General features: G+C 50.0%; 1 protein-coding gene across 3 annotated transcripts in view; it reads left to right on the top strand.

Moving 5' to 3' along the window:
- LOC138246679 (carcinoembryonic antigen-related cell adhesion molecule 4-like) overlaps window positions 1–24,105 on the top strand; it is a 228,503-nt gene that overhangs the window by 152,953 nt on the left and 51,445 nt on the right. Inside the window, exon 1 of one of the 3 annotated variants that reach the window (XM_069201442.1) lies at window positions 13,039–13,172. The exons of the other annotated variants lie outside the window; for them this stretch is intronic. The gene's annotated coding sequence lies outside the window, so the exon portion shown is untranslated. Of the gene's footprint in view, window positions 1–13,038; window positions 13,173–24,105 lie in introns of those variants that run through there. 3 annotated transcript variants of the gene reach the window in all.

The following is a 24,105-nucleotide window of genomic DNA, read 5'->3' as shown; positions in this document are numbered from 1 at the left end:
AAAAAAAGGAGGCAGTTACTTGACGGTTGGCAAAATGTGGTCAAACTGATTCCGTCCTGTGGCGTATAAATGTGAGGGGCCATGCTTGGTGGATGTGAGGGTGCTAATTGGTTGGCATCCGGTGAAATAAAAGTCTTGTGTGTGGTGCGTGAATGGTGTGTGAATGGAATATATAAGTGGTTTGTGCGTTGACAAGGCTTTATGGCTCACCTTCAGAAGTCTTGGTTTCAATAGTCAGATACTTTGATAAGTATTTGTGCTTTGAGGCCATTATCTCTAGAGTTGCTAAAATCAACCAGTGGAAGTGGTGAATGAACTCAGTATCAGATATATATCTATGGCCGTAAGACGGCTCTTACTCGGAACTCTTTTTGTCCCCTTATTATGCATAGCTGTGGACTCAGCCGACAACTATGAAAACATGTACATTTTTGCAAACAAAACAACCATGGGAGTCCAGGGGTGCATGACTCACATGGCTCTCACAAGGTAATACTACGCAGAAGCCCTTGCAAATGTCAAACTTTGGTAACTTACATTTTCATCTCATTTCTGTGATAGAAAGACATCAAATTCGTATAGAGCCACAGGTTTCTCACGTCACCAGATAAGAAAGGTACCCCACTTATGTGGATGGCCAAACAGAAAGGTCCTGAATGACTATGCTGAGAGATAGGCAATAGGAGTAGGTGCAGTGTTTGGGGTCGTGCTGAGGCGCTACCTATGCAAACCTACAAACCACAGGCATTTTGGTAATCTAGACAACCAAGGGAGCCCAGGGTGGTAACCTTCCATGGATGCCACAAGGTTTTCTTACCCACAGTGCTGTACAAACCTCTAACAGAAATCACACAGTTACCTTCCATTTCTCTGATGGAAAGTACCAGAATCCATAGGAATCCACAAAATTCCTAGCAGTCTCCATCACTCCATTTGTGCCAATAAAAATTCTGCACCTCTTGTGCAGCTGGGCCTAGTGCCTGATACAGGAATGGCTGAAACTGAGGTCTGTGGGAGCCCTCACCAGGGGACTCGAATTGATGTTGGTTTGATCCGTTTCTGTCACAGGCACTAGGCCTACCCACACAACTGAGGTACCATTTTTATCGGAAGGTGTGGGGAAATGCCGGGTGCACAGAAGTCTGTGGCTCCCAACAGATTTCAGAACTTTTCATCACATAAATGTGAGGTTGCAAGGCATTCTGGGCAATCAAACCTGAAGAAACCAATGCAAGTCAACCCACCATGGATACCCTTAAGTGTCTAGTTTTCAAAAATGTACAGTTTGGCTAGATTTACTTAGCTGAGCTAGGGCCCAAAATCCACAGCTAGGCACGTTACACAAAAAGGGTCAGTTTTCAGTGGGAAAATGTGATGCGTCCATTCTGAGTTTTTGTCCTTTTCCTGTCACGGCAACTAACCCTACTCAAACAAGTGTGGTACCATTTTGATTGGGAGACTTGGGGAAATGCCAGGTGGATAGAAGTCTGCGGCTCCCTGTAGATTCCAGAGCTTTCCATCACAGAAATGTGAGGAAAATGTGTTTTTTAAGAAAAGTTTGAGTTTTCTAAGGGGTTCTGGGTAAAAAATGTGGCGAGACCCCTGCAAGTCAGCTATCCCTTCATATATCTAAGTGTCTAGTTTTAAAAAATGTACATGTTGGCTAGATTTCCCTAGTTACTGGCTGAGCTAGGGTACCAAACCTAGAGCTACTGACATTGGAAAAAAAGGATGAGTTTTCGGTGGAAAAATGTGATACGTCCATGTTGCATTTTGGGTTGTTTCCTGTCGCAGGCACCAAGCCTACCGATACAAGTGAGGTACATTTTTATCTGAAGATTTGTGGGAGCATAGACTAGTAGAACATGTGTTATTACGACGATTGTGCCAACGCTTTCGCCCCGATCAGGAAACCCTCCCACAACCGCGCCTTCAGAAAGACCACCTGGTTCACCACCGACCTCCAAACAGACTTGCCGAAAACTCGAGAAGAAGTGGCGCCAAGAACAGACACCAGCCACCCACACGGCCCTCAAGAACGCCATCCGCAAGAATCACCAGCTTATCCTGACCACCAAGAGATCCTCCTTCAAGGAACGAATCGACAACAACGAGCACAACAGCAAAGAGCTCTTCAACATCGTGAAGGAACTCTCCAACCGCAGCTCCAGCACCAACAACCTCCCACCTTCGCAAGACCTCTGCGACTCCCTCGCCATCTTCTTTCACCGCAAGATCACAGACATCCACGACAGCTTCAGCACTAAGGAGGTCATTACAACATTGGCGGGCGGGCGGGCGGCCGCCAAGTTGTAACCGCCGTGAGGCCGCCAATGCGGCCGCACTCCTGCGGTGCCCATAATGACATCTCTGCTGGGCCATCGGGCGGAAACAGAGTTTCCGCCCGCCGGCCCAGCGGGGATGTGGCCCGCAACATGGGAGCCGGCTCCAAATGGAGCCGGCGGTGTTGCAGCCGTGCGACGGGTGCAGTTGCACCCATCCCGCTTTTCACTGTCTGCTATGCAGACAGTGAAAAGCTGCACAGTGCCCTGTCAGGGGGCCCCGCGACTCCCCGTACCGCCAGCCTTTTCCTGGCGGTTCAAACCGCCAGGAAAAGGCTGGCGGTCGGGGACTCGTAATCCCCTGGGCAGCTGTGCAAGCAGCGCTGCCCTGGCGGATTATCACCGCCGGGGTAAATGTGGCGGGAAACCGCCGGCCCCGGCAGTGCGACCGCAGTGCTACTGCCGCGGTCGTAATGACCATAGAAGCACCACCAGCCTGTTGGCGGTGCTTCCGTCACAACAGCCCTGGCGGTCTTGGACCGCCAGGGTTGTAATGAGGGCCTAAGACCCCACCGGCAGTCGCCAACACCTCCGACTCATCGCCCCTCAGCCACACCAACCTCCTGCTCTCCTGGACACACGTCAGCAACGTTGACACCACCAAATTAATTAACACCATTCACTCCGGCTCACCATCTGACCCCTGCCTGCACCACATCTACAACAAAGCAACCTCCATCATCGCCCCCCAACTCCGTATGATCATCAACAGCTCCTTCGAGACCGCCACCTTCCCGGAAAGCTGGAAGCATGCCGAGATCAACGTCTTACTCAAGAAACCCAAGGCAGACGCTAAGGACCTCAAAAACTACCGTCCCATCTCCCTGCTTCCGTTCCCGAGAAGGTCATTGAGAAGATCGTCAACAGGCATCTGACCCACCACCTTGAGGAAAACAACACTCTGGACCTGTCTCAATCTGGTTTTCGCAGCAACCACAGCACAGAGACCGCCCTCATCGCTGCCACCAATGACATCAGGACCTTCCTGGACAAAGGCGAAACCACAGCCCTCACCCTCCTTGACCTCTCGCCCGCCTTTGGCACTGTCTGCCACCACAGCCTGCGCACATGCCTCCACAATGCAGGGGTCCACGACAAAGCACTGGACTGGATCACCTCCTTCCTCACCGGTAGAACCCAGAGAGTCCACCTCCCTCCATTCCGTTCTGAAGCCACCAAAACCATCTGTGGCGTACCAAAGGGCTCCTCCCTCAGCCCTACCCTCTTCAACGTCTGCATGGCACCACTCGCCAACATCATCCGATCTCACAACCTCAACATCGTCTCATAAGCCAACGACACCCAGCTGATCCTCTCCCTCACCAAGGACCCAACCACCGCCAAAACCATAATCCACGAAGGTATGAAGGCCATCACCAACGGGATGGAGAACAGTCACCAAAAACTGAACTCGTTCAAGACAGAGGTCCTTATCCTCGGCCCCATCCCCTCTGTCTGGGACGTCTCCTGGTGGCCGTCCACGCTGGGAGCCGCACTGATGCCACTAACCACGGACGCAACCTGGGTTTCATCCTTGACTCATAGCTCTCCATGACCCAACAAGTCAACGGCGTCTCATCCTCCTGCTTCAACACACTCTGCATGCTCCGCAAGATCTACAGGTGGATCCCTACCAAAACCAGAAGGACAGTCACCCAGGCCCTTGTCATCAGCAGACTGGACTACGGCATTGCTCTCTACGCAGGAACCACGGCCAGTCTCCAGAAAAGACTGCAGCGAATACAGAACGCCTCAGCACGCCCCATCCTCGACATCCGCAGCCACATCACAGCCCACCTGAGAGACCTACACTGGCTCCCCGTCAACAAAAGGATCACATTCAAACTCCTCAGCCACACCCACAAAGCACTCCACAATGCCGGACTAGCATACCTCAATGATCGACTCACCTTCTACACCCTGAACCGACAGCTCCGCTCCACCGCCCTCACCACCATTCCACACATCCACAGGACAACAACCGGTGGCAGATCATTCTTCTACCTCGCTGCCAAGACCTGGAACACCCTCCCCATCCACTTACGACAGACCAAGGACCTACGACCTTCAGGAGACACCTCAATACCTGCCTGTTCGAGCTGTAGCTCCCCCCACCACCCCCCCTCAATAAGCGCCTTGAGACCCTCACGGGTGAGAAGCGCGCTCTACAAATGTACTGATTGATTATTACCATTTGGAGTTCACTGCATATGTGCTTTTCAAATGTAAGACAGTGCATAAGAAAGCTGACATTTTGATACCCTTTGAATCATATGAGAGTACAGGCACACACAAATTCAGAAATGTACAAATAACCACTGCTCCTAAACTCCATATCTTGTGCCCATTTTAGAAATACATGGGTTTCCCTCATACCCATTTTTCACTCTTCCTATCACGCTATACGAATTGGTCTATACTCGATACTCAATGAAAAACCATTGCAAGGTGCAGTTCAGTTGTTGGATTTTGATACCTTCTGTTCTTGGAGAACCTACAAACCCTGTATATTACCCACAACCAGAAGGGTCTAGCAGACGTAATGGTATATTACTTCTGTAAATTGGCCATCATGACAAAAAGTTACAGATGAAAATGTTGTCACAAATGTCAGTTTTTTTCTACTCGTTTTCAATATGTTTTTATTCCAACAGTTATTTTCCTTGAGAAAGCCTTGAGGGATCTACAGCTATGACCCCTTCCTGAATTTAGAATATTGTCTACTTTTCAAACATCTTTAGTGTTCCTGTATTACCCATGGATTTCGCACTTGTTTCCACCAAAAACTGGAAGTAGGTTCAGAGCACAAAAATAGAGGAATGCCAAAACCCTGGTACAAAGTTAGGTTGTTTGGTTCATCTCTACTCCTGAAAGTTGATGCTGAGTTTAGTACAGCAAACCGTTCAGGGATGCCATTTTTAGGGGAAAACAGAGATTTTTATCTGGAGCACCTTTTTCCTATTTTTCTCAAAAAATTCAAACTTTTGCTATATTTTGCCCATTTTCTCGGTCTCCTCCAGGGAAATCTACAAACCCTAGGCACCTTTAGAATCCCTAGGACATCGGAACAAAGGATGCAAATTTGGCGTGGAGCCCTAAGTGCAAACTACCACAAATAACCAAAAAACGACATTAGCACTGAGGATGGGGAGTGAAAAGGCCCCCAGGAGCTACGGGATAAATGGCATTATTGATAATTAGATGTCTTTTGGAGATGTTGCTGCTTGGCTGGCAAAGTTCTGTTTTCACTGCTAAGAAAAGTCAGACGCAGCATATGCTTCTGATAGGGCACACACTCACAGCTCGAGACTGTGCCATGATACAAAGACGAAGCCAGAAGGTCACCCTTCAAATGGATGTGGGAGCACCCCTACTCTTGAGCACACATGTAGGATGGGGACCATAGTGGAAGGACCCCAGAGCCTCCCATGCAAGACAAGGGGACAGCAGGAAGATATCATGAAAGGACCCCCAGTGCCTTCCATGAAGGACCAGGGGACAGCAGGAAGACACCATGAATGGACCCCACTGACTGCCATAGAAGAGCAGGGGGCAGCATGAAGGCATCATGAATGGACCCCCAGGGCCTGCCATGGAACACCAGGAGACAGCAGGAATACATCATGAATGGACCCCCAGTGCCTGCTTTGGAAGACCAGGGGCCAGTGGACCCCGACTGACTGCCATGCAAGACCAGGGACAGCATGAAGGCATCATGAATGGACCCCCAGGGCCTGCCATGGAAGACCAGGAGACAGCAGGAATACATCATGAATGGCCTGCCATGGAACACCAGGGACAGCAGGAAGACATCATGAATGAACCCCAGTGCCTGCTTTGGAAGACCAGGGGTCAGTGGACCCCGAGTGACTGCCATGGAAGACCAGGGACAGCATGAAGGCATCATGAATGGACCCCCAGGGCCTGCCATGGAAGACCAGGAGACAGCATGAATACATCATGAATGGACCCCCAGTGCCTGCCATGGAAGACCAGGGTACAGTGGAGCCCCAGTGCCTGCTTTGGAAGACCAGGGGCCAGTGGACCCCGAGTGACTACCATGGAAGAGCAGGGGACAGCAGGAAGACATCATGAATGGACCCCCAGTGTCTGCCATGGAAGACCAGGGACCAGCAGGAAGACATTATGAATGGACCCCCAGTGCCTGCCACGGAAGACCAGGGACCAGCAGGAAGACATCATGAATGGACCCCCAGTGCCTGCCATGGAAGGTCAGGGTACAGTGGAGCCCCAGCGCCTGCCACAGAAGACCAGGGACCATCAGGAAGACATCATTATTGGACCCCCAGTGACTGCCTTGGAAGACCAGGGGACAACAGGAAGACAACATTAATAGACCCCAGTGCCTGCCTGTGAGAAGGTAGCCTCTTCCTAGCAGTGTTACCCCCACATTTGGCCTGTTTGTGAGTATATGTAAGTGTGTTTTTACTGTCTGACTGGGACCCTGCTAGCCAGGACCCCAGTGCTCATAGTTTGTGGCCTGAATCTGTATACCTGTTTAGTGACTGTGTCACTGAGGCTCTGCTAATCAGAACCCCAGTGCTTATACTCTTTCTGCTTTTAGATTTGTCACTATAGGCTAGTAACCAGTTTTACCAATTTCAATTGGCACACTGGAACACCCTTATAATGCCCTAGTATATGGTACCTAGGTACCCAGGGTATTGGGGTTCCAGGAGATCCCTATGGGATGCAGCATTTCTTTTGCCACCCATAGGGAGCTCAGGCAAACCTTTACACAGGACTGCCACTGCAGCCTGAGTGAATTAACGCACACTTTATTTCACAGCCATTTCCACTGCACTTAAGTAATTTATAAGTCACCTATATTTCTAACCTTCACTTGCTGAAGGTTAGGTGGAAAGTTAATAAGTGTGAGGGCACCCTTGCACTAGCACAGGTGCCCCCACATAGTTTAGCGCTATTTCCCCGGACTTTGTGAGTGCGGGGACACCATTACACGCATGCACTACATATAGGTCAACACCTATATGTAGCTTCACAATGGTAACTCCGAATATGGCCATGTAACATGTCTAAGATCATGGAATTGTTCCCCCATGCCAAATGTTGTATTGGGGAGCCAATCCCATGCATCCCTGGGGCTCCACTATGGACCCCGGGTACTGCCAAATGAGTTCTCTAGGGTTTTCTCTGCAGCTACCGCTGCTGCCACCCCACAGACAGGGTTCTGCCCTCCTGGGGTCTGGGCAGCCCAGCCCCAGGAAGGCAGAACAAAGAATTTCCTCTGAGAGAGGGTGTTATACCCTTTCCCTTTGGAAATAGGTGTTAAAGGCTGGGGAGGAGTAGCCTCTCCCAGCCTCTGGAAATGCTTTGAAGGACACAGATGGTGCCCTCCTTGCATAAGCCAGTCTACACCAGTTTAGGGAACTCCCAGTCCCTGCTCTGGCGTGAAACTGGACAAAGGAAAGGGAAGTGACCACTCCCCTGTCCATCACCAACCCAGGTGTGGTGCCTAGAGCTCCTCCAGTGTGTCCCAGACCTCTGCCATCTTGTTTTCCAGAGGTGTGAGGGCACTCTGGAGGCTTCTGAGTGGCCAGTGCCAGCAGGTGACGTCAGAGACCCATCCTGATAGGTGCTTACCTGACTAGGTGGCCAATCCTCCTCAGAGGGCTATTTAGGGTCTCTCCTGGGGGATTTCCCTCAGATAACGACTTGCATGAATTCACCAGAGTTCCTCTGCACCTCTCTCTTCGACTTCTGCCAAGGATCGACCGCTGACTGCTCCAGGATGCCTGCAAAACTGCAACAAAGTAGCAAGAAGACTACCAGCGACATTGTAGCACCTAATCCTGCCAGCTTTCTCGACTGTTTCCTGGTGGTGCATGCTCTGGGGGCTGCCTGCCTTCACCCTGCACTGGAAGCCACGAAGAAATCTCCTGTGGGTCGACGGAATCTTCCCCCTGCTTCAGCAGGCACCAAACTTCAGCGTCACCTGTACTCTGGGACCCCTCTCATCCTGACGAGCGTGGCCGCTGGAACACAGGTAGTGGACCCAAGTGACCGAGGCTGTCCAGTGGTCCAGCTGTCCCAATTTGGAGGAGGTAAGTCCTTTCCTCCCTTCTCCAGACAGTAATCCTGTGCACCGCGTGAACTGCAGCTACAAGGGCTTCTGTGCACATTTCTATGTAATCCTGCATGCACAGCCAAGCCTAGGTCCCCAGCACTCTGTCCTGCGATGCTCAGCTCCCTGAGTTGATCTCCGGTGTCGTGGGACCCTCTTCTGCAGTGTTGAGATGAGCGCCATGTTCAGACTTCTTGAACCTGTGTTCAAGGACTTCTGTGGGTGCTTCCTGTTTGTGCGTGGGCTCTCTACATTGCTGAGGGTCCCCTCTGTCTCCTCACCCAAGTGACGACATCCTGGTCCTTCCTGGGCCCGGGCAGCATCCTTTTTCTTCAACTGCGACTCTTGCAGCTAGCAAGGCTTGTTTGTGGTATTTTGCCAAGGAAACAGCTCTGCGTCCGTGGGACATCTTATGTACAAAGGAGAAGTTCCTAGCACCTTTCGTTGTTGCAGAATCTTCAGCTTCTTCCATCCACAGGCAGCCATTTAGCACCTTCTTCTGGGGTTTAGTGGGCTCCTGCCCCCCCGGACACTTTTGTGACACTTGGACTTCCTTCACAGGTCCTCAGGTCCAAGAATCCATCTTCAGTGCTTTGCAGTCTGTTGTGGTCTTTGCAAAATCCTTTATCACAACTTTAGTGTGTTTCTGGGGAAATAGTAGTACTTTACTCCTACTTCTCAGGGTCTTGGGGTGGGGTATCTGGGACACCCTTAGTGTTTTCTTACACTCCCAGCGACCCTCTACACACTACACTATCATAGGGGGTCCATTTGTGGTTCGCATCCCACTTTTTTAGTATATGGTTTGTGTTGCCCCTAGGCCTATTGCATCCTTTTGTATTCTGCAGTGTTTGCACTACTTTCTGACTGTTTGACTTACCTGATTTTGGTTTGTGTGTATATTTTGTGTATTTTACTTACCTCCTAAGGGAGTATATCCTCTGAGATATTTTTTGAACATTGTCACTAAAATAAAGTACCTTTATTTTTAGTAACCCTGGGTATTGTCTTTCTTATGATATAGTACCTCTATGATATAAGTGGAATAGTAGGAGCTTTGCATGTCTCCTATTTCAGCCTTGGCTGCTCTGCTATAGCTACCTCTATCAGCCTAAGCTACGAGAACACTACTACTCTACTAATAAGGGGTAACTGGACCTGGCACAGGGTGTAAGTGCCATCAGGCGCCCACTATAAACCAGGCCAGCCTCCTACACTGCCACAGAATACCAAGGGCCAGCAGGAAGACGTCATGAACGTACCCCCAGTGCCTGCCATGAAGGACTAGAGGACAGTAGGAAGACATCATAAATGGATCCTATAGGAAGTTGGCTGTGTATGTACTATTTCAAAGTAAGAAATAGTATGCACAGAGTCCAAGGGTTCTCCTTAGAGGTAAAATAGTGGCAAAAAGAGATAATTCTAATGCTCTATTTTGTGGTAGTGTGGTCGAGCAGTAGGCTTATCAGAGGGTAGTGTTAAGCATTTGTTGTACACACACAGGCAATAAATGAGGAACACACACTCAAAGACAAATTCCAGGCCAATAGGTTTATATATAGAAAAATATATTTTCTTAGTTATTTTAAGAACCACAGGCTCAAGATTTACACTTAATACTTTAAATGCAAGGTAGTTCACTTATATACTCTAGGAACATTAAATAAACACAATAGCATACACATTGTGGTATAGTGCACCCTGCCTTACGGCTGTAAGGCCTGCTAGAGGGGTGACTTACCTATGCCACAGGCAGTATTTTGTGTGCATGGCATCTTGAGGGGGATGACATGTCGACTTTGCCTTTCTCTCCCCACCAACACACACAATGGGGGTCATTCTGACCCCGGCGGGCGGCGGTCGCCGCCCTCCTGGAGGGAACCGCCATATGGCCGCCCCGCGGTCAAAAGACCGCTGGGGCCATTCTAACTTTCCCGCTGGGTCGGCCGGCCCAGCGGGAAAGGGCCTGCAACACAGAAGCCGGCTTCGAATGGAGCCGGCGGTGTTGCAGGTGTGCGACGGGTGCAGTTGCACCCGTCGCGCTTTTCACTGTCTGCTAGGCAGACAGTGAAAAGCAGGCTGGGGCCCTGTTAGGGGGCCCCTGCACTGCCCATGCCAGTGGCATGGGCAGTGCAGAGGCCCCCAGGGGCCCCAGGACACCCGATCCCGCCAGCCTGTTCCTGGCGGTAAAAACCGCCAGAAACAGGCTGGCGGGAAGGGGGTGAGAAACCCCATGGCGGCGCTGCTTGCAGCGCCGCCATGGAGGATTCGCCCAGCCGGGGCTAATCTGGCGGGAAACCGCCGGACCCGCGTTTCCGACCGCAGGTGTCGGAATGGTCTATGAAGCACCGCCAGCCTGTTGGCGGTGCTTCAGTCATCCGTGGCCCTGGCGGTCTTGGACCGCCAGGGTCAGAATGACCCCCAATGTGTGCATGTGTTAGGTGAGGGGTCCTTTAGGGTGGCACGACATGTGCTGCAGCCCTTAGGGACCTTCCCTGGTCACAGGGCCCTTGGTACCACTGGTACCTTCTACAAGGGACTTATCTGTGTGCCAGGGGTGTGCCAATTGTGGAAACAATGGTACATTTTAGGTGAAAGAACACTGGTGCTGGGGCCTGGTTAGCAGGGTCCCAGCACACTTCTCAGTCAAGTTAGCATCAGTATCAGGCAAAAAGTGGGGGGTAACTGCAACAGGGAGCCATTTCCTTACAGATCCCCAGTGACTGGCATGGAAGACCAGGGGACAGGAGGAAGACATCATAAAAGGAGCCCCAGTGCCTGCCATTTAACACCAGGGACCATCAGGAAGACATCATGAAAGGTCCCCCAGTGCCTGCCATGACGGACCAGGGGACAGCAGGAATACATCTTGAATGGACCCCCAGTGCCTGCCATGAAGGACCAGGGGACAGCAGGAAGACATCATGAATGGACCCCCAGTGCCTGCTACGGAAGTCCAAGGGCCAGCAAGAAGACATCATGAATGGACCCCCAGTGCCTGCCACGGAAGTCCAGGGACCGTCAGGAAGACATCATGAAATGAGCCCCAGTGCCTGCCATGAAGGACCAGGGGCCAGCAGGAAGACATCATAAATGGACCCCCAGTGCCTGTCACAAAAGACTAGGGGACAGCAGGAAGACAACATGAATGGACCCCCAGTGCCTGCCATGAAGGACCAGGGGACAGCAGGAAGACATCATGAATGGACCCCCAGTGCCTGCCACGGACGTCCAGGGGCCAGCAAGAAGACATCATGAAAGGAGCACCAGTGCCTGCCATGAAGGATCAGGGGCCAGCAGGAAGACATCATAAATGGACCCCAAGTGCCTGTCACGGAAGACCATGGGCCAGCAGGAAGCCATCATGAATGGACCCTACTGACTGCCATGGAAGAGCAGGGGACAGCAGGAAGACATCCTGAATGGACCCCCAGTGCCTACCATGGAAGACCATGGGACGGCAGGAAGACATTATGAAAGGTCCCTCAGTGCCTGCCATGAAGGACCAAAGGACAGCAGGAAGACATCATGGATGGACCCCAGTGCCTGCCACCAAAGACCAGGGGACAGCAGGAAGAAATCATGAAAGGACCACCAGTGCCTGCCATGAAGGACCAGGGGACAGCAGGAAGACATCATGGAAGGAGCCCCAGTGCCTGCCAAGGAAGACCAGGGGACAGCAGGAAGACATGAAAGGACCCTCAGTGCCTGCCATGAAGGACCAAAGGACAGCAGGAAGACATTATGAATGGACCCCCAGTGCGTGCCACGGAAGACCAGGGCACAGCAGGAAGACATCATGAAAGGACCCCAGTGCCTGCCATGAAGGACCAGGGGGCAGCAGGAATACATCATGAATGGACCCCCAGTGCCTGCCACAGAAGACCAGGGGCCAGCAAGAAGACATCATGAAAGGAGCCCCAGTGCCTGCTAAGGAAGACAAGGGGACAGGAGGAAGACATCATGAATGGACCCCCAGTGCCTGCCATGAAGGACCAGGGGCCAGCAGGAAGACATCATGAATGGACCCCCAGTGCCTGCCACGGAAATCCAGGGGCCAGCAGGAAGACATCATGAATGTACCCCTGTGACTGCCGTAGAAGACCAGGAACCATCAGGAGACATCAAAAATATACCTCCCAGTGACTGCCTTAGAAGACTCAAAACAGTCTTAGCTTTTCTTCACAGGATGAGCTAAGGCAGGTGTTTCTGTCAAATGTGTTTCAATTGTTCTCAATAAGACCAACCAAGTCGTGGCATTTGACGATACAAATGTTTGTGCAGTTTGGGTAACGGGAGGGAATGGTTAACTAATTGTACATTGTGTCATTTTCAAAAAATCCTCTTATATGTTTAAGGTATGGGGTGGGCACTGGGCCAGCCTGTGTTTCAGCCCAGCTCCAAGTGTGTGACAGGAGGCGTGACTAGATGCCAGTGTGTATGATGACACTGCCCAGTGAATCAAATTAGTTAACGCACAAAAGAGATGGAGAACACTTCAGCAAAGGCGTGCCAAGGAATTTGGCAAAGAGACAAACTCTCGTCACCTGGGTGGAGGCATTGTGATCAAGGATGGTAACTCCCTGCATCGGGGAGGGAGCCACAGAGGGGAGCGGTGCCGGAACCTACCTGATGAAAGAGAGACAGAGCAAACCAGGCATCTGTCCCCCCTAGACAGGGTCTCCTCTCCCCACTGTGCAGCTGAGGAGCACCCTGGGATCTCGGTAAGTGTTTATACCTCTTGCATTGTTTCCCAGAAGCCTGGGAGGAGGATTCAGGAAGGTAACACCAGCTCTGAGCTTGAAGGACCCATGTCCACCCTGCTGCCACTTTACCTTCCTGGCTGCAAGCGGTGACTCCTGATCCCTCATCCTAACACATCCTCCTGGCACAGGGCGGCTACCTCCAGGGATCAGGGAAGAGCCTTTGAAGACTTGGGGGCATATTTACAAGCCCCTTGCACCACCGGAACTTCACTTGTTTTGATTCACAAGTGCTGCATAGTGCAGTCCCAAATCAATGAGGCCACCACATGCCACTTCGTGTGGCTTTAAATGGCCTTATAGATATGAAATAAGGCAGGGCAAGTTGCTGTGTTGCCTTACTCTGCGCCAGGGAGGTGTTCCATGGGGGTGAGATGGGTTTTCCCACGCAACACCAATGGGGTTTCATCCATTTCCACATTTACTAGGATGTGTAAACCTGGAAATGAGTCAAAACCGTACACCTCCTCAGCGGAGGTGTAACTAGGACGTATAACTTTATTTATCCTTGCTCTTTCCTCTTCCCATGTGTGCTGCCCACATAAAAAGAGGAAAAGGTCTCCATGGATTGTTTTTATGTAGGAATGGTCCCCTTCCTGCAAAAAATCAATCCTGATGCCTACAACACAGACACCCCTTCACCATGGTGCAAAAGAGCCTGTGTTGGCGCTAGGCACCAAATTGTGCGCCGCCTGGAAGGACAAGAATGCACTGTATCTCGTAAATATGGTACATTTCTGGCATTTCAAGTCAGCCTAGGACAACAGATCAAATATACTTGCTGTTCTCCCTGTGCCAATTCTTCATAATTGTGCCCCTTGCTGTTTCTGATGGGACCTTGATAGAAGGTGTGGGTGTCTTCTGCTTTCAGAATTTAACCTGTACAGTTAAGCCCAAAGTAGTCAAAATGTAGTAAATTACAGATCTTCACAAAAGGATGAGGAAGTAATTCCTATCTCTGAAACTTACAGGTCTTTTTTTCTTCTAAAAACAAGAAAGGGTGTTCAATTGCATGTAACAACTGCAGAAAATTCCACAGGTTTTGGGCAGCAAAGTAAGCAACTGACCCTCAAATCAATAATTCTTAAGGCGCAGAGCATTGAAAATGGCCAGTGTTGTTTGATGCAAGATTCTCTTGTAAAAGATGAGTATCTGCCCCATGCCCAAGCCAGGGAATCATGCACAAAACCAAAATAAAATATCCTGTTATATCTGTGATAACTGCAAAATCCAAAGACCTGCAGCACTACATAAAAAATAGATAGCAAATGTCTTTAACTTGCAGCTAAATTGGTGCCCGTTGCAAAATCCAAAGAGATGAGGGCCACTGGATCGAAAATAACTATGACAAAGTAGGCTGCAGATTTTAGACTAGTTACGCATATTGATTTCTAAATTAGTAGCTTTCAGGTGTAGGACATTTCCATATTTCATTATAGGAAAGTAGCCTCTTTCTAGCATGGTTACCCCCACTTTTGGCCTGTTTGTGAGTGTGTGTTTTTACTATGTCACTGGGACCCTGCTAGCCAGGACCCCACTGCTCATAGTTTGTGGCCTAATGTGTATGCCTGTGTAGTGCCTAACTGTGTCACTGAGGCTCTGCTAACCAGAACCTCAGTGCTTAAGCTCTCCGTGCTTTTAAATTTGTCACTGTAGGCCAGTGACTTCATTTACCAATTTCAATTGTCATTCTGGACCCCTCTTATAAGCCCCTAGTATATGGTACCTAGGTATCCAAGACATTAGGGCTCCAGGAGATCCATATGGGCTGCAGCATTTCTTTTGCCACCCATAGGGAGCTCAGACCAACCCTTACACAGGACTGCCATTGCAGCCTTCGTGAAATAACCACACGTTATTTCACAGCCATTTTCACTGCACTTAGGTAACTTGTAAGTCACCTATATGTCTAACCTTCACTTGCTGAAGGTTAGGTGCAAAGTTACTAAGTGTGAGGGCACTCTTGCACTACTAAAGGTGCCCCCACATAGTTCAGGGCCATTTCCCCGGACTTTGTGAGTGCGGGGACGCCATTACACGCGTGCACTACATATAGGTCAATACCTATATGTAGCTTCACAATGGTAACTCCAAATATGGCCATGTAACATGTCTAAGATCATAGAATTGCCCCCCCCATTCCAAATCTGGTATTGGGGAGCCAATTCCATGCATCCTGGGTGCTCCACCATGGACCCCCAGTACTGCCAACCAGCTCTGTGAGGCTTGCACTGCAGCTACAGCTGCTGCCACCTCACAGACAGGGTTCTGCCCCCTTGGGGTCTGGGCAGCCCAGTCTCAGGAAGGCAGAACAAAGCATTTCCTCTGAGAGAAGGGTGTTACACCCTCTCCCTTTGGAAATAGGTGTTACAGGCTGGGGATGGGTAGCCTCCCCCAGCCTCTGAAAATGCTTTGAAGGGCACAGATGGTGCCCTCCTTGCATAAACCAGCCTACATCGGTTCAGGGACCCCTTCTCCACTGCTCTGGCGGGAAACTGGACAAAAGAAAGGGGAGTGACTACTCCCCTGTCCATCACCACCCCAGGAGTGGTGCCCAGAGCTCCTCCAGTGTGTCCCAGAATTCAGCCATCTTGCTTTGCAAGGTGTGGGGGCACTCTGGGGGGCTATGAGTGGCCAGTGCCAGCAGGTGACTTAAGAGACCCTCCTGATAGGTCCCTACCTGATAAGGTAGCCAATCCCACTCTCAGGGCTATTTAGGTTCTCTCCTGTGGGTTCTCCTCAGATTCTGCTTGCAAGTTTCCTTCGGGAATCCTCTGCAACAACTTCAGCATCCTCTGACCTCGAATCAGCTGCAGCCTGCTCCAAGAAACACTGTAATTGCAACAAAGTGTATACAAGAGACACTTTTCTTCAGCAACCTCAGATCCAAGTCAGCAACTGCACCAGTTTCCATGGTATGCATGCTCTGGGGACTCCCTGTCTTCATCCTTCACCAGAAGGACTGAAGAAATCTCCCGTGGAGTGACGGAGTCCTTCCCTGCTCCAAGCAGGCACCTTCCAAGGCGACGACTGGTACCCTGGGTCTCCTCTCACGGCAACGAGCATGCTTCTAAGGACACAGAGGGTGGACATCATCAACATAGACTGTCCTGAGGGTCTGCTGACACAATTTGGAGGAGGTAAGACCTTGCCTTCCCTGAGAACGACAGTACCCCTGTGTTTTGTGTCTTCTTCACCTCCTGAGGCCTCTGTGCATTCTTTACAAAATTTCTTCCTCCACAGCCTGGCCCAGGTCTCCAGCACTCAACCCTGCAATGCTCAACCCGCTGAGTTGTTCTCCGGCAGCGTGGGACCTTTTTTTGTTGTCCTGCATCAACAGTATTTTGCACCGCCTTTGAATCCAGATCCTGTGGCTTCTAGGGGTGCTGGCTGGCATCCTGAGGGCTGTATAAAGTGCTTAGAGTTCCCTCTTCCTCCTCACATGGAGTTGAGGCCCCCAGATCCCTCCTGGGTCCAACCAGCGCCATTTTGATGAAAAACGCACTTTTGCTGTAGCCAAGGCTTTTTGGCGCCTTCCAACACAATATATCATCTGCAACAATCTTCACGCCGTGGGACATCTTTTGCATCATGAAGGAACCAGCTAGCATTTCGCCAGTCTTCAACTAACTGGGTGCTCTTCATTTGCACCCTCTTCTAGGTTGGCAGGGGCTCCTGTCCTTCCTGGAACATCTTTCGACTTCTGGACTTGGTCCTCTTCCTTTGCAGGTCTTCAGGACCAATAATCCAGCAGTTGTTCTTTGCAGACTTGGTTGGCTGCTGCAAAATCCCCAAAACGAATTGTAGTGTGTCCTAAGGAAACTTGCAGTACTTTACTCCTGCTTTTCTGGGCTCTGGGCTCTGGGGTGGGGTAATTTACTTACCTTTACTGTATTCTTAATCTCCCAGCAATCCTGCACACACTACACTTGTCTAGGGGATAGTTCGTGATTTGCATTCCACTTTCCTAGTATATGGTTTGTGTTGCTCCAGACCTATTTTCTCCCTTTGTGTTCTATAGCATTTCCTATTGTTCGCATTGTTCTATGACTATTTACTTGTCTAATTTTGGTGTCTAGTGTATATATTGTGTATAATACTTACCTCCAGAAGGAGTATTGTCTCGAATATATTTTTGGTACTGTCACCCAAATAAATACCTTTATTTTTCGTAACACTTAGTATTGTCTTTACTTGTGTATAAGTACTGTGTAACTATAAGTGGTATTGCATGAGCTTTGCATGTCTCCTAGTTCAGCCTAAGCTGCTCTGCTATAGCTCCTTCTATCAGCCTAAGCTGCTAGAACACTACTACACTTACTAATAAGGGATAACTGGACCTGGTGTAAGGTGTAAGTACCCAAGGTACCCACTACAAACCAGGCCAGCCTCCTTCATTTGTATATAATCCTATTAATGTTGTAATGTCACCACAATGTTTTGTTATGTTATGTTGAATTTTATGCACACTAATCACCAGAGGCGATGTTGAGGTGCTTGGGCAAGGAGTATAGGTGTGTGGTACACAGAGTGCTTATATGAAGATCGAAGTCTTCAGTTTCTTGTGGAGCTCAAGAAGTGAGGAGGCTCTTGTGTGTTGGAAAAGGTCATTCCATGTCTTCGATTTAATGCAGGAGAATGAATGACCTACATTTTTGCTTTTGCAGATGAAGAGAATGCCTGCGAATGAGAGTGAGGCAGAGTGTAGTTGTCTGGTGTTTGTGACTGTTCAGGTATTCTGGTACTGTGTTGTGTAGGGCTTTTTGTGTGTTTGTGAGAAGTTTGAATTGGCTTTGCTTGTGAATGGGGAGCCAGTAAAGCTTCCTGAGGTGCATTGTGGTGTGGGTGCTGTGTGGGAGGCCGAGTATTAGCCTTGTGGCTGAGTTCTGGAGCCTGTGTAGGAGTTGCTTTGAGATTCCAGTGTAGAGAGAGTTGCCTTAGATCAACCTGCTGGTGATGGTCCGTCTTGTGTTCTCAGGCAAACATTTGAAGATCTTTCGCAGCATGCATAGGATGTGGAATCAGGAAGTGTGCACTGCATTGACATGAGTCGCAATGTTGAGCTTGTCATCTAGGTTGATCCCTAGATTATTTTGATGGTCCATGGGTGTAAGTGTCTGTCCTATCTCCACCAGGTGGAGTAGCCTGAGGAGGTCTTCTTACTAAAGACCAGTATGGATGTCTTGTCGGAGTTGAGCTTCAGACAGCTGGTCCGCACCAGACTGCTACCATGGTCATGCAGTTGGGGAAGCTGGTCTGTTGGTGTTTGTCTTGTCCGTCAGAAAGAGGATAAGTTGGGTATCATTGACGTAGGAGATGATGGTGATATCTTGTAATCTGATAATGTTGACAGCGGTGCCATGTATATGTTGAAAAGGGTGAAGTTGAGGGACGATCCTTGTGGGACACCGCACATCAATTTCTTGCTCTCTGATGTGAAGGGTGCAGTCTCACCTGTTGGGTTCTTCCAATGAGGAAGAGGCAGATACATTTGATTGCGGATACTGGTGTTCTGAGGCGTGCACACTACATTGACTTGAGTCACCATGTTGAGCTTGTCACCTAGGATGATCCATAGATTTCTTGCATGGTCCGTGGGTGTGTGTGTTGGTCCTAGCTCTGTGGGAATCTGCCACTTTGTTGCAGTACCCTCACCCCCACTTTTTGCCTGGTTTCTGAATGCAATTTGGACTGGAGTGCACCGGGATCCTGCTAACCAGGTTCCCAGTGCCCAGTGTTCTATCCCTAAAACATTGTAAAGGTAATTGAATACACCTTTAGCTACCACTATAAGTCCCTAGTAAATGGGTACCTATGTGCCCAGGGCATGGGGTACTATGGGTAGGCCCCTGAGGGCAGCAGCACTCATTGTGCCACCCTGTAGCGCCATATATCCAGATGCACACAGCACTGCCTTTGCAGGCTGAGTGTCCTGGTGCAAACCTAAAACACAAACTCGACATGGCCCACTGCCTGTCTGCCCTGTCCACCATACACTGCATTTACTATGGGTAAGACATCCCTCTGGCATGCCTTACAGCCCTAAGGCATGGTGCTCCATATTATATGTGAGGGCATAGCTGCATGAGCAATATGCCCCCACTGTGTCCCTGCCAAACCTGGGACATAGTGAGTGAACAGATCAGCCATTTTAATATATGTGCCGGACACTGGTCAGCACAAGTTTCCCAGCTACATGATGGCCACTCTGAACCCCAGGTTGTTTGGTATAAAAAAAACTCAAAATGATAAATCTAAAATGGTACCAGTACTGGATTTATTATAAAATGTAACCAGGGGTCACCTTAGAGGTACCCCCTGCAAAAGCTATCTAACCTGGCATGGTTGCTGACTGGTTCCAGCCAGCGTGCCACCTCCAGTCAGCCAATATACAAACCTTGGAGGGGGAGACCTGTGTTTCTGGTTTGTAAAACAATGCCTTTCCTGGGTGGAGGAGCTAACATCCCCTCCCTCAGGAATGTGCACTGCCCTGGCAGTAAGCTTCAAATGGCTACCACCCTTGAAACTTGACCCCCAGGCCTGCTGCAAGCAGAAGATGGCCTTCCCCTTTGCAAACCCCCACATTTGGCAAGAGCAAAGGAGAGAAACCACACAAAGGGTAGGGGGAGTGGCTTCACCTGGCATGCACCACCCCTAAGGTGTTGCCTGCAAGGTGGACCCTCTATCTCATTTTCCTCAATCTTGGATGGAAGGAAATAGACAATTAGGTATAGGGCAGCGACCCTTACCACAGGAAGTGGTCACCATAGTGGGTGTAGCCACCCAAATGTAAGTGTCCCATTGAACACTACCAGGTTCCCCCTAAAACGCCCACTAAATTCAGTATTTAGTGGGCATCTCTAGACCAGATAATTCGATTTGAAAGGAAGAAAAGAAGAAAGCACCAAGAGGAACCAAAGCCCGAAAACTGTGGACCTGCTGCACAAGAAAAAGGAGCCAAACTCTACCTGCTGCACCTAGGACTCGCCAATCACCGCTGCGGAGGAGCTGACCACTAGATTGACCTTGACAAACCCTGAGGATCTCCAGGCTTCACCAATATCCCGAGATCTCCCTTCAGAGTGGAGGTACCACACTACAACCAAACAAGAATCAGCAACCCAGTGAGGGTCACTTTATTGACTGGACAATATCTCCAGAACTGGAAGTCACAAGTAGACCCAACAACACACTGACGACCACCAGGACAAGCCCTGCAAGTGTGCCAAGTTTAGTGGCACCGCAACCCCTGGTGGCCGGACCATACCAGTACCCTGGGAGCTGGTCAGCTGATGTTGGACAATAAAAAAAACAGCTCCCCGAGAGCTGAAAAAGGATCAGGAGGAAGCCCCAGTTGAGTTGGAAATCCATCATCCATGGATGTTGCATGGGAACAGCCACACAACACACATGGAATGCCTCCCTGCTGCAAAGTGAGGCAAGGCAGCAATTTGTACTGCGTTGCTGTACTTGAGATCTATGAAGCCGCTCAGGGACACGCAAGGCAGCCTTGCGTGGCTTCATAAATGTCATTTTTGAGTTGAGGTGCGCATTGTAGGAAAGTACCATCTTGCCTGGCATGTTACCCCCATATTTCACTGTATATATATTGTTTTAGTCTATGTGTCACTGGGACCCTGCCAGGCAGGGCCCCAGTGCTCATAAGTATGTGCCCTGTATGTGTTCCCTGTGTGATGCCTAACTGTCTCACTGAGGCTCTGCTAACCAGAACCTCAGTGGTTATGCTCTCTCTGCTTTCCAAATTTGTCACTAACAGGCTAGTGACTAAATTTACCAATTCACATTGTCATACTGGTACACCCATATAATTCCCTAGTATATGGTACTGAGGTACCCAGGGTATTGAGGTTCCAGGAGATCCCTATGGGCTGCAGCATTTCTTTTGCCACCCGTAGGGAGCTCTGACAATTCTTACACAGGCCTGCCACTGCAGCCTGCGTGAAATAACGTTCACGTTATTTCACAGCCATTTACCACTGCACTTAAGTAACTTATAAGTCACCTATATGTCTAACCTTCACCTGGTGAAGGTTGGGTGCAAAGTTACTTAGTGTGTGGACACCCTGGCACTAGCCAAGGTGCCCCCACATCATTCAGGGCAAATTCCCCGGACTTTGTGAGTGTGGGGACACCATTACACGCATGCACTACACATAGGTCACTACCTATGTGTAGCGTCACAATGGTGACTCTGAACATGGCCATGTAACATGTCTAAGATCATGGAGACATGGAGACAATTCCATGATCCCCCGGGTCTCTACCACAGCACCCGGGTACTGCCAAACTGCCTTTATGGGGTCTCCACTGCAGCTGCTGCTGCTGCCAACCCCTCAGACAGGTTTCTGCCCTCTTGGGCTCCAGGCAGCCCTGGCCCAAGAAGGCAGAACAAAGGATTTCCTCTGAGAGAGGGTGTTACACCCTCTCCCTTTGGAAATAGGTGTGAAGGCTGGGGAGGAGTAGCCTCCCCCAGCCTGTGGAAATGCTTTGATGGGCACAGATGGTGCCCATCTCTGCATAAGCCAGTCTACACCGGTTTAGGGAGCCCCCAGCCCTGCTCTGGCACAAAACTGGACAAAGGAAAGGGGAGTGACCACTCCCCTGACCTGCACCTCCCAGGGGAGGTGCCCAGACCTCCTCCAGTGTGTCCCAGACCTCTGCCATCTTGGAAACAGAGGTGTTGGGGGCACACTGGACTGCTCTGAGTGGCCAGTGCCATCAGGTGACGTCAGAGGCTCCTTCTGATAGGCTCTTACCTCTCTTGGTAGCCAATCCTCCTAACCTGGTAGCCAAACCTCCTTTTCTGGCTATTTAGTGTCTCTGCTTTGGGGAATTCTTCAGATAACAAATGGAAGAGCTCATCAGAGTTCCTCTGCATCTCCCTCTTCACCTTCTACCAAAGGATCGACCGCTGACTGCTCAGGACGCCTGCAAAACCGCAACAAAGTAGCAAGATGACTACTAGCAACCTTGTATCGCCTCATCCTGCCGGCTTTCTCAACTGTTTCCAGGTGGTGCATGCTCTGGGTGTAGCCTGCCTTCACCCTGCACCAGGAGCTCTGAAGAAATCTTCTGGGGTCGATGGAATCTTCCCCCTGCTAACGCAGGCACCAAAACACTGCAAAACTGATCCCCTGGATCCCCTCTCATACTGACAAGCGTCGTCCCTGGAACTCAGCAACTCTGTCCAAGTGACTCCCACAGTCCAGTGACTCTTCAGTCCAAGATTGGTGGAGGTAAGTCCTTGCCTCCCCACGCTAGACTGCATTGCTGGGTACTGCGTGATTTGCAGCTGCTCCGGCTTCTGTGCACTCTTCCAGGATTTCCTTTGTGCACAGCCAAGCCTGGGTCCCCGACACTCCTTCCTGCAGTGCACAACCTTCTGAGTTGTCCTCCGGCGTCGTGGGACTCCTTTTTTTGACTTCGGGTGGACTCTGGTTCACTTTTATTCCAAGTGCCTGTTCAGGTACTTCTGCAGGTGCTGCCTGCTTCTGTGAGGGCTCACTGAGTTGCTGGGCGGCCCCTCTGTCTCCTCCTCCAAGTGGCGACATCCTGGTCTCTCCTGGGCCACAGCAGCACCCAAAAACCTCTACCGCAACCCTTGCAGCTAGCAAGGCTTGTTCGCGGTCTTTCTGCATGGGAATAACTCTGCAAGCTTCATCGCGATGTGGGACATCCGTCTTCCAGAGGAGAAGTCCCTAGCTCTCTTCTTTCTTGCAGAACTCCAAGCTTCTTCCATCCGGTGGCAGCTCCCTTGCATTTCCCGGGCTCCTGCCCACTCTTGACACTGTTGTGACTATTGGACTTGGTCCCCTTGTCTTACAGGTACTCAGGTCTGGAAATCCACTGTTGTTGCATTGCTGGTGTTTGTTCTTCCTGCAGAATCTCCCTATCACGACTTCTGTGCTCTCTGGGGGTAGTAGGTGCACTTTACACCTACCTTTCAGGGTCTTGGGTTGGGCTATTTTTCTAACCCTCACTGTTTTCTTACAGTCCCAGCGACCCTTTACAAGCTCACATAGGTTTGGGGTCCATTCGTGGTTCACATTCCACTTTGGAGTATATGGTTTGTGTTGCCCCTATACCTATGTGCTCCTATTGCAATCTATTGTAATTCTACACTGTTTGCATTACTTTTCTTGTTATTACTTACCTAATTTTGGTTTGTGTTCATATATCTTGTTTATATAACTTATCCTCATACTGAGGGTACTCACTGAGATACTTTTGGCATATTGTGATAAAAATAAAGTATCTTTATTTTTAGTAACTCTGTGTATTGTGTTTTCTTATGATATTGTGCAATTGACACCAGTGGCATAGTAGGAGCTTTACATGTCTCCTAGTTCAGCCTAAGCTGCTTTGCCCTAGCTACCTTCTATCAGCCTAAGCTGCTAGAAACCCTTCTTCTAATAATAATGTCACGGTTTTCAATGGTCTTACCGTCGAAGCTGGGAGGCGTAGGGGAACGATCCTTGTTCCGGTAGGTTCTGCTCTGGCCGAGGTAGGGGCGACCCCTTCCAGTAGCCACGGTGCTGTTTGGTATGAGCAAACCACTACAGTCCGTGCCCTCCAGAAGGAGTCCCAGAGGAAAAACCCCAGTAGGGTAAAAAACCTCCACAGGAACTCCCTGAAATGAAAGGAGGACACCAGGGCGTTAGGACCGAGGATCAGGAAGACTGGAAAACAACGCAGGACAGGAACAGACAGGATTCGCAGGAGGAGATCAATCGGACCGTGACTACCACCAAGGAGTGTTGCAACGCAATGGACAAGCAGTTGGAATCCCCTTATATACCCCTGGACAGGAAGTAGGAAACAGGAAGTAGAACACCACCATCTTGGATTGGGGAGAAGACAACAATAGTGAATG

The sequence above is a fragment of the Pleurodeles waltl genome, chromosome 7, assembly GCF_031143425.1.
Source record: "Pleurodeles waltl isolate 20211129_DDA chromosome 7, aPleWal1.hap1.20221129, whole genome shotgun sequence".
Classification (NCBI taxonomy): Eukaryota; Metazoa; Chordata; class Amphibia; order Caudata; family Salamandridae; genus Pleurodeles; species Pleurodeles waltl.
Note: the sequence above shows the minus strand (reverse complement) of the source record. Positions and strands in the feature narration are given on the sequence as shown.